Raw genomic sequence first — 8,999 nt, forward strand, 5'->3', positions numbered from 1 at the left:
ATGATAATTTTTTTTTCGTAATCGAAATTCACCACGATATTTGCCGGGAGGCAAGAGTTGAGGAAATTCATTATCAAATAAGGCAGAATATTAATGTGAGATATTTTTTCTCGTGGCTTTTAGTTTTTGTCTAAGATGGTCGAATCTTTGAATAATTAAAATCTGAATTTAATCCTAAAGATATGCTATCATACTTTTAATGTTTTGTAGTTTATGAAGTACCATAAGAATTTATGCAATTAAAGAGAATAAAATGGCGAATTTAGAAAGAAAGACAACTCAAGGTACTATTATATTTTTAATTTCTTGATATTTGATTCTTTTATTTTAATTTTATGATGTGATGACATTTGGTTTAAGTTAGCGACAGGATGCAAAGAATTTTTTCCATACATTTTATTGATGAAAGAAAGGAAAGTGTGAGTTATAATTATTTTATGAACTTCTTAAATAAATATTTTTAAAAAAAAATGAATAAATAAGAATTTCAAAAGGTTTGGAAACTTGATCCACACAAGGCTTTTCAGATACTGCTTATATACCAAATTTGAGATTCTGCTCATGATACTGCTCCTGTACCAAATTTGCACTGTTCTATCAAATTTTGAATAAAATCTGTTTAAAGGAACTCTGTTTGTCCGGCCATTCGAATATAAATTAACCCGATAATTTCAAAACGAAGAGAGCTAGATAGATAAGAATCGGTACACAGTTTTAACATTTATAGTATAGATACTAGTCAAAGTTTGAGACAAAACCAACTACGGAATCGACTGTCTGTCTATCTGTACTTTCGGAAACATATGAAAGCGATAATGCAAAAGCGCAATGACTTAAATATATCAAATTAAGTATGGAATTTTTTGGTTTCAAATACACTTTAGTGTCATATCCTTGTTTCAATCGATTGAGAAAAACGTGTCTAAAGCACAAATTCGATTTTTGGGTACTATTTCCATACCAGAAATTAATCCCAAAGAATTTGCAAAGATAGATTCACGATAAATTCAATAAAACGTTCAATTCACACCAAAAGTTAATATTTTGTAACTATTGTACGCCAGTGCCATGCAAGATGTTCTCTGTCATTACAACCTTATTAGAGAGTATACGATAAAGTTTTGGCTAGACCACACCCACTGGTATATCCATTATATATTCATCTCTATTATCATATATTCATCATATATCATTCATATATATTCATCTCTATCATCATATATTCAACATCTATCATTCATATATATTCATCTCTATTATCACATATTCATCATCTATCATTCATATACATTCGTCTCTATTATCACATATTCAGACTCTTCCATTAACTGGGAGGTTCTGGATGATATTTCCTTAAGTGACCATAGATATATACAAACAACAATAGCATCCACTATAGCTAACCAGTTCTACAAAAGATACAAGACACGCCATGGGAATCATCCTAGATTTCTCAATATACTTGGTAAAGATATTTATTATCTAGAAAATAAAATAGCAACAGCAAGAAATTCCAGAGAGCTAAATGACGCTACAATAGTTCTTCAAAACTCTATCATTAATGCCTGCAACAAAACCTTTAAGATCAAAAAACAGCTTTTGTTAACGAAACCAAACTGGTGGACAGAAAAATTGGAAATTAATAAAAAGAAAGTAAGAGCACTAAGAAAGAGAGCACAGAGGGCACCAGAAATTGAAAAGCAGTGGAGATACCAGATCTTCAAGAAAGAAAAAACAGAGTACAAAAAACATATTAAAAAAGCAAAAAACACGGGCTGGAGAAATTTCTGCAGTTCAGCCTCCAACCCATATGGAAAGCATTACAAAGCCGCCTTCCGGAAATCTGTTTTCCCATCTCAAATTCCATACCTGATGAACAGTGACCCAAAAGGAAGTCTGAAGGAAGCAGCGCAAACCATCTTGGACCAGATTTTCCCATCTCCTGCTATTTCAACTAACTATAATTTAAACACTTCAACGCAGCCACTTGACCCTCCATTTTCCCCCCAAGAAATTTCTATGATTATAGACAACCTTCCGTCAGGTAAAGCTCCCGGTATTGATGGAATTGACAACCTCCTTCTTAAAATTATACACAAGCGCTTTCATAATATCTTCCCAACTCTCTTTAATAAGTGCCTAGAATTAAGTTGCTTCCCAGATTCCTTGAAAATAGGAAATATTATATTATTCCAAAAACAAGGAAAAGATCAGAGACTGGCATCTTCATATAGACCCATTTCTCTCCTGCCAACAATCGGGAAGGTGCTAGAGAAATTAATGACCCAAAGGTTAACTTATCATCTTGAGACCACTAATAGCCTCAGTGAGCGTCAACATGGGTTTAGGGAAGGTAAATCTGTAGACACAGCCATCCATGAGCTGATAAACAAAATTCAAGCTGCAAGAAGAGTGGGCAAGCATGTCTTAGTGCTCTCTATTGATATAAAAGGAGCCTTTGACAACTTGCAACACAAAGAAATCCTCAAAAGTCTGGATGAAAGTCCCTGTCCTTTAAACATCAATCGCCTCTTTTACAGTCTTCTCCAAAACAGGAAAGTGACCCTAATGACTCCAGAAGGTAGGGCCATGAAAGATCAGAAGCAAGGCTGCCCTCAAGGATCATGCAGTGGTCCCGCTCTCTGGAATCTCGTAGCCAACGAAATTCTCAAGCAGGTCTGGCCAGAAAATGTACACATCCAAGCCTTTGCAGATGATTTTGTACTGGTTATCGAAGCGGACACAAAAAATAGCCTGGAAAGAGAAACTGAACTTGCAATAGCCAAATTTAATTCCTGGTGCTCAAATAATAAACTTTCCATCTCCACGGAAAAAACAACCCATATTTTATTCAGCAAAATGGCGAGAGGTCCCAGAATCATGTGGAATGGAGACATCATTAAGAGAAATAAATCTATTAAATATCTAGGAGTCCACATTGATGACCAATTAAACTGGCTAGAACACATAGAAAAACAAGGAGAAAAGGCCATTAAAATGCACCAAAACCTCAGAAGAATCGCTGGAAGCACATGGGGAATCTCTCAGAAACACAAAAGAGTTCTTTACAAGACAGTAGTTGAGAGAATGCTCGCCCATGGTTCATCAGCGTGGTGTCTAAACCCAACATATAGAATGAAGAGGAAGCTCTCCACTATTCAGAGACCATTTCTTCTCTACATTTCAGGTGCTTACCGCACAACTCCAACAGCAGCGCTACAAACCATTCTCGGCATTCCACCCCTGCACCTGCAATTACAGTTTGAAGCCAGACTAACGACAATATATCGCCTAAGAATCCCTCTTCCTCATAATATAACAGAGATACAACCAGAAGATCTAGAGAAGAAAGCAACTGGTTGGTCTACTCACCCTTCACAGCATCTCAATCCCAACCAAATTTCATTGGAAGATGAAGGAATAAATTTATCTCAAATAAATAATATCAATATCTTCACAGATGGCTCAAAAACAGAACATGGAGTTGGAGCTGCGTTTTGTGTTCTGTTTAATGATTTCTGGTCCTACCACTGGTCTGCCAAATTGAATGACAATAATACCGTTTTCCAAGCTGAACTCACTGCACTTCATGAAGCAGTAAATTATACATCTCAGTTTTCTAACAACAATACTTTTAAAATACATGTTGACAATAGAGCTAGTATCATGGCATCTTCAAATCCAAAGAGCACAAACCAAAAAGCAAGAGACATTTTTGGTGTCCTGCTTTCAAAACCAACAATAAAAATTTCATGGGTTAAAGCACACGCGGGCAATATAGGCAACGAAAAAGCAGATCAACTGGCAAAGGACGCAACGCAAAATGGGCAATTCTACATGCAAACAAAGATACCAAAACCACATATAAAAGCCCTCCTCCGGAAAAACATGCTTGAGGAATGGCAAGGATATTGGAGCAATGGTGACACAGGCAGAAAAATTTTTAATATCTTACCTTCAGTCAACCTTAATCCCACTAACTGGAACAGAGAGGAAATTATTTTCTTCTCAGATCACGGCCCTTTTCCTGCCTACCTCAAAAGGTTCAACCTGTCTGAGAGTGACCAGTGCAGTTGTGGTGGGATAGGCACCGCACTTCATTATGCTACGGAATGCATCCTTACAATCTCCTGGCATATGAAAAAACCATCACCAAGCCATGAACAGGAATGGCTGAAAAGAGTCGCCGGCAACTTCCTTTCCAGGCAAAAAATCCACAGTATAATTAAATTTATAAGTGGAAATAGAGACCTATTCTCGCCTCCATAGCACTCAACATCAAGTCTCATACCAAAAAAGACTAAGGGAAAAAACAAGCACTGCAGTCTCCTGTCACACATTTCAATCAAACAGAGATTGTCTTCATTTCCATTTCTCAAATCATTTTCCATCTGATTTTTTTTAACTGCATCCTGATCTACTATAACATAAAAAATGTGAACACAGATTATATGTATATTTTTACAAATTTTATCTCTCAATCTGCATTATATTTCTAAGTTGGAAAAAATTATGTAAACGGTCTCATCATAATATAATTTCTTATATAATTGTAAATTTTGTAAATAGTTATTTTTGTTTCGTTTTCCTATTGTAAATATTTTGTTAATTAAATAAAATTCCCGTAACATGCCTACCAAACCGTTCAGTGACCAGAATGGTCACGGATACGGGGGTATGAGACGGCGTTCTGTTCTGTATTATCACATATTCATCATCTATCATTCATATATATTCATCTCTATTATCACATATTCATCATCTATCATTCATATATATTCCTCTCTATTATCACATATTCATCATCTATCATTCATATATATTCCTCTCTATTATCACATATTCATCATCTATCATTCATATACATTCGTCTCTATTATCACATATTCATCATCTATCATTCATATATATTCATCTCTATTATCACATATTCATCATCTATCATTCATATATATTCCTCTCTATTATCACATATTCATCATCTATCATTCATATATATTCCTCTCTATTATCACATATTCATCATCTATCATTCATATATATTCGTCTCTATTATCACATATTCATCATCTATCATTCATATATATTCGTCTCTATTATCACATATTCATCATCTATCATTCATATATATTCATCTCTATTATCACATATTCATCATCTATCATTCATATATATTCCTCTCTATTATCACATATTCATCATCTATCATTCATATATATTCCTCTCTATTATCACATATTCATCATCTATCATTCATATACATTCGTCTCTATTATCACATATTCATCATCTATCATTCATATACATTCGTCTCTATTATCACATATTCATCATCTATCATTCATATACATTCGTCTCTATTATCACATATTCATCATCTATCATTCATATACATTCGTCTCTATTATCACATATTCATCATCTATCATTCATATATATTCGTCTCTATTATCACATATTCATCATCTATCATTCATATATATTCGTCTCTATTATCACATATTCATCATCTATCATTCATATATATTCGTCTCTATTATCACATATTCATCATCTATCATTCATATATATTCCTCTCTATTATCACATATTCATCATCTATCATTCATATATATTCATCTCTATTATCATATATTCATCATCTATCATTCATATATATTCATCTCTATCATTATCATTCAGATTTTGCTTTTAATCAGAAATATAAAAAATTTCAATTACAATTAAAATATATCTCTGATATTCATAAAGATGCCTGTTTGTCTGTCTGTTAGCGATTTGCAAAACAAATCATTGAACCTAGAGGTACCAAATTTAGCATAGATGTATATACCATGGAGGATCAAATTCTCCTTGGATGAATTTTTGTCAAAATTTTTTATTATTTAAAAATTAAATCAAATTCAGGCGTCTATGGTCGCTTTCCAGATGATAATTTCTTAAAGAATTATTGCACAAAAGAGTGTATGCTCCATTTTAAAGAACAAAAGTTTATCTTTCCTATGATATTAGTTAGATAAGTATTGCAAAATGTTTAGTCCTATTTATATCGATATTTAAAATTAAAAAATTTATAAATTAGAAAATATCTCTGTTTTGTACAATAATAAAATTATGCCCTAAAAACTTTCTAAATTCACTTTTATTATATTTAAAATTTTATTATTGCAAATATTTTGAAATAAATTAGTTTATTATTTCTACCATATGGCGCTTTATACAGTGAAAATATGATTAGGATCATTCCATTAATAGATAATTGAATTCTGCATATCTTATGCTGTGATTGCAAACGCAGAGATGCATAATATGAACAGAACTATAATTGTAGTCACAAAATGAAACGCCAAATTTTATTTATTTAAATCATTACACTATCGAGTTACTGCATTTACAAGCTTGTGAATGTTCACACGGATAGACGTTCAAGATCTTGAGAGATACGGTTCCGAATTCGATACATGCCTGTTGTTGTGATTTATGGCACTTTACAACCGCTGACAGCTATCTGACAGCGATTTAAGCCGAGTGAGCGTCTCTTTTTTTTTCAGTAGCGCCAACTAGGGTCAAGAGTACGACTTAGCTACTTCATGCTTTACATTCGCTTGCACAACTCCCTTTAACAGGTGGCCACATTCACACACCTCACAAACAGAACACCCATACCGGAGCCGGGACTCGAACACGGAACGCCCACATCACGGGGAAGACACGCTACCCCTATGCCAGGACGCCGGCTGATACATACCTACGCATCAGATGCCAATTCTGTGAACCAATTTTTTTCCATCTAGATCTCTTGATTTTTTTTTTAATTCTCGTGTTAATTGTGAACTCTTGACATATCTCAGATAGATACCTTATAGCACTAAATTTCATCCGTTTATCTCAAAAACATCTTTATGTTTTTTTGAGATAAATGGTTATGTTTTTTGAGATAAAACATCGTTATGTGTTCACAGACAGATATTATTCCAAAAATGTGTTTTTTGGACTTTGGTAGGTTTGAAACGATAAGAATCGTCAAAATCTCAAGTTCGATTTTTTTTAACTATTAAATACTTTATCTTTGTATACTTCATGTACAGGAACGTGCATTTTAATATAGTGACAAAATCCCGTTTCCATAAATCCTTTTTATATTTATTATTTCCATCAAAAACTAAGAGTCAAGTTGCTTCACTTCAGTTCATTCTTTCAAAACCCTCTTCTTGTAAAATGCATAAAATATGCACTAGCATAGACTCTTGAAGAGCGAGTTTATAATGCACTCTTCTGGAAAAATGACATTTTTCCAATAATTGCGCAGCCACGCTACGAAGAAACAGCTGGCCTTCAAATAATCTGAAAAAGGCGGACATTTTTATTCGACGCCTCGCGCTTTTAAAAATTTTAAAGCTTACTTACTAAACAGGACAACAATTTTTTATGTCCCATAAAGTTAATAATGCTCCAAGCCATTTGCCATTATGCATGCAGTACGTTTAGATGAATGAAGAGCAATTTTAATCTAACGTGGTCTTAATGTATAATGTATTAATAAACACTGTTTGACATGCACGCAATGTCTTGGTATAATGTAAAGGATGTACCTACTTAAAAACTCTAAAAACATTTCAGTTTTAATGTTGCAGGATATACGTGGCTGTGCTTTCAAACAATAAAGGGTAATTTTAAAGTAATTTGTTAGCAGCTCTCCGTGTAAAGCATTTCAAAATGGAAGTCCTTTTTTTATTTTTAATTCTTCTTTGTAAATAAATGGCTAATGTTTTCAAACATGTTCATTTGAAGGGCATATTCTTGGAAAGGTAATAAAAATGCTTTGAAATGTGTGTACAGGGTGGCTTAAATTAAATAGCATTTCCTTATTATACAGTTTTAATTAACTTAAGTTGTTTGATTTATGTAAAAATGCAATTTTGTAATTGGTTTTCCATTCACTTCCTAATGGATCAAAATTTTTAACTTTAGTTAATGTATGTATTTTTGATAGTAATAATTTAATTAGATATTTTCAGAAATCAGATAAGTTAATTAAGTGTGATTCATTATTAGCGATGGCAGTGAATAGTAAATTGAAAAAGTTATTGATTTTAATAATCGATCATGTTTATTGTGATTAATTTAAAATTAAAAATAGGAAATATTTAATGTAAAAAAATTGTACTTCGTAACACAATAATTAAAGTTGATTTTGAACAATTGTTTTTTTATCCATTATATAGTTTCTAAATAAATGGCTAATGTTTACAAATATATTCATCTGAAAGAGCACATTAACGGTGAAAAAAGTAATAAGATTGCATTGAAACACTTGCTTATGTATTAGTATTACATTCAGTGCTTATTAACTAGTTAATAATTTAATTTTTTTTATTTTAAGATGTTGAAAATTCTCAGGAAACAGAAAGTTGTAAGATTTCTATACTAAACAACTACTTAGAGGACCCCAAAAATTATACGTATTCTTTTACAATATTTTTTTATTAATTTTGCATTTTATTTATTTACATGGGCTATGCACTCGAACCGATTCAAATTCAATTAAATGATAAAACATTATTCAGATATTTGCAATTAATTGCCTTCTGTTGTTTTGTTGTTACTTATGGCACTTGCCACAGAGGAGGCCGCTGACTAAATTACCTTCTACTAGTTTTATATGGTGTTGAGAAAAGTAGTGTGTGTGTGTAATTATATCTCTTAATCTAATTTAAATCCTAATTATTTTACTAATTTTCCACTTTTTTTAATTATTTCTAACACGCGCTCTAAAAAAACAGAGGATTTAAGCATTTTTTCACACTCCAAGAGAAGAAATAAAAATTCCTAATGCTTACAACAGATTTTTAAAGATACCTAAGATTCCCTTTCTTAAGTCTGCACATGTCAATGAAATCCCTATCAAAATCTCATAGTAAAATCATTTAAGGAAAAAAATTCTCTCTCTTTCGTTCTTGTGGCACGATGTAAAACGACGCATCTCTTATAACTTTTTC

The sequence above is a fragment of the Argiope bruennichi genome, chromosome 11 (assembly GCF_947563725.1).
Source record: "Argiope bruennichi chromosome 11, qqArgBrue1.1, whole genome shotgun sequence".
NCBI classification, from domain to species: Eukaryota; Metazoa; Arthropoda; class Arachnida; order Araneae; family Araneidae; genus Argiope; species Argiope bruennichi.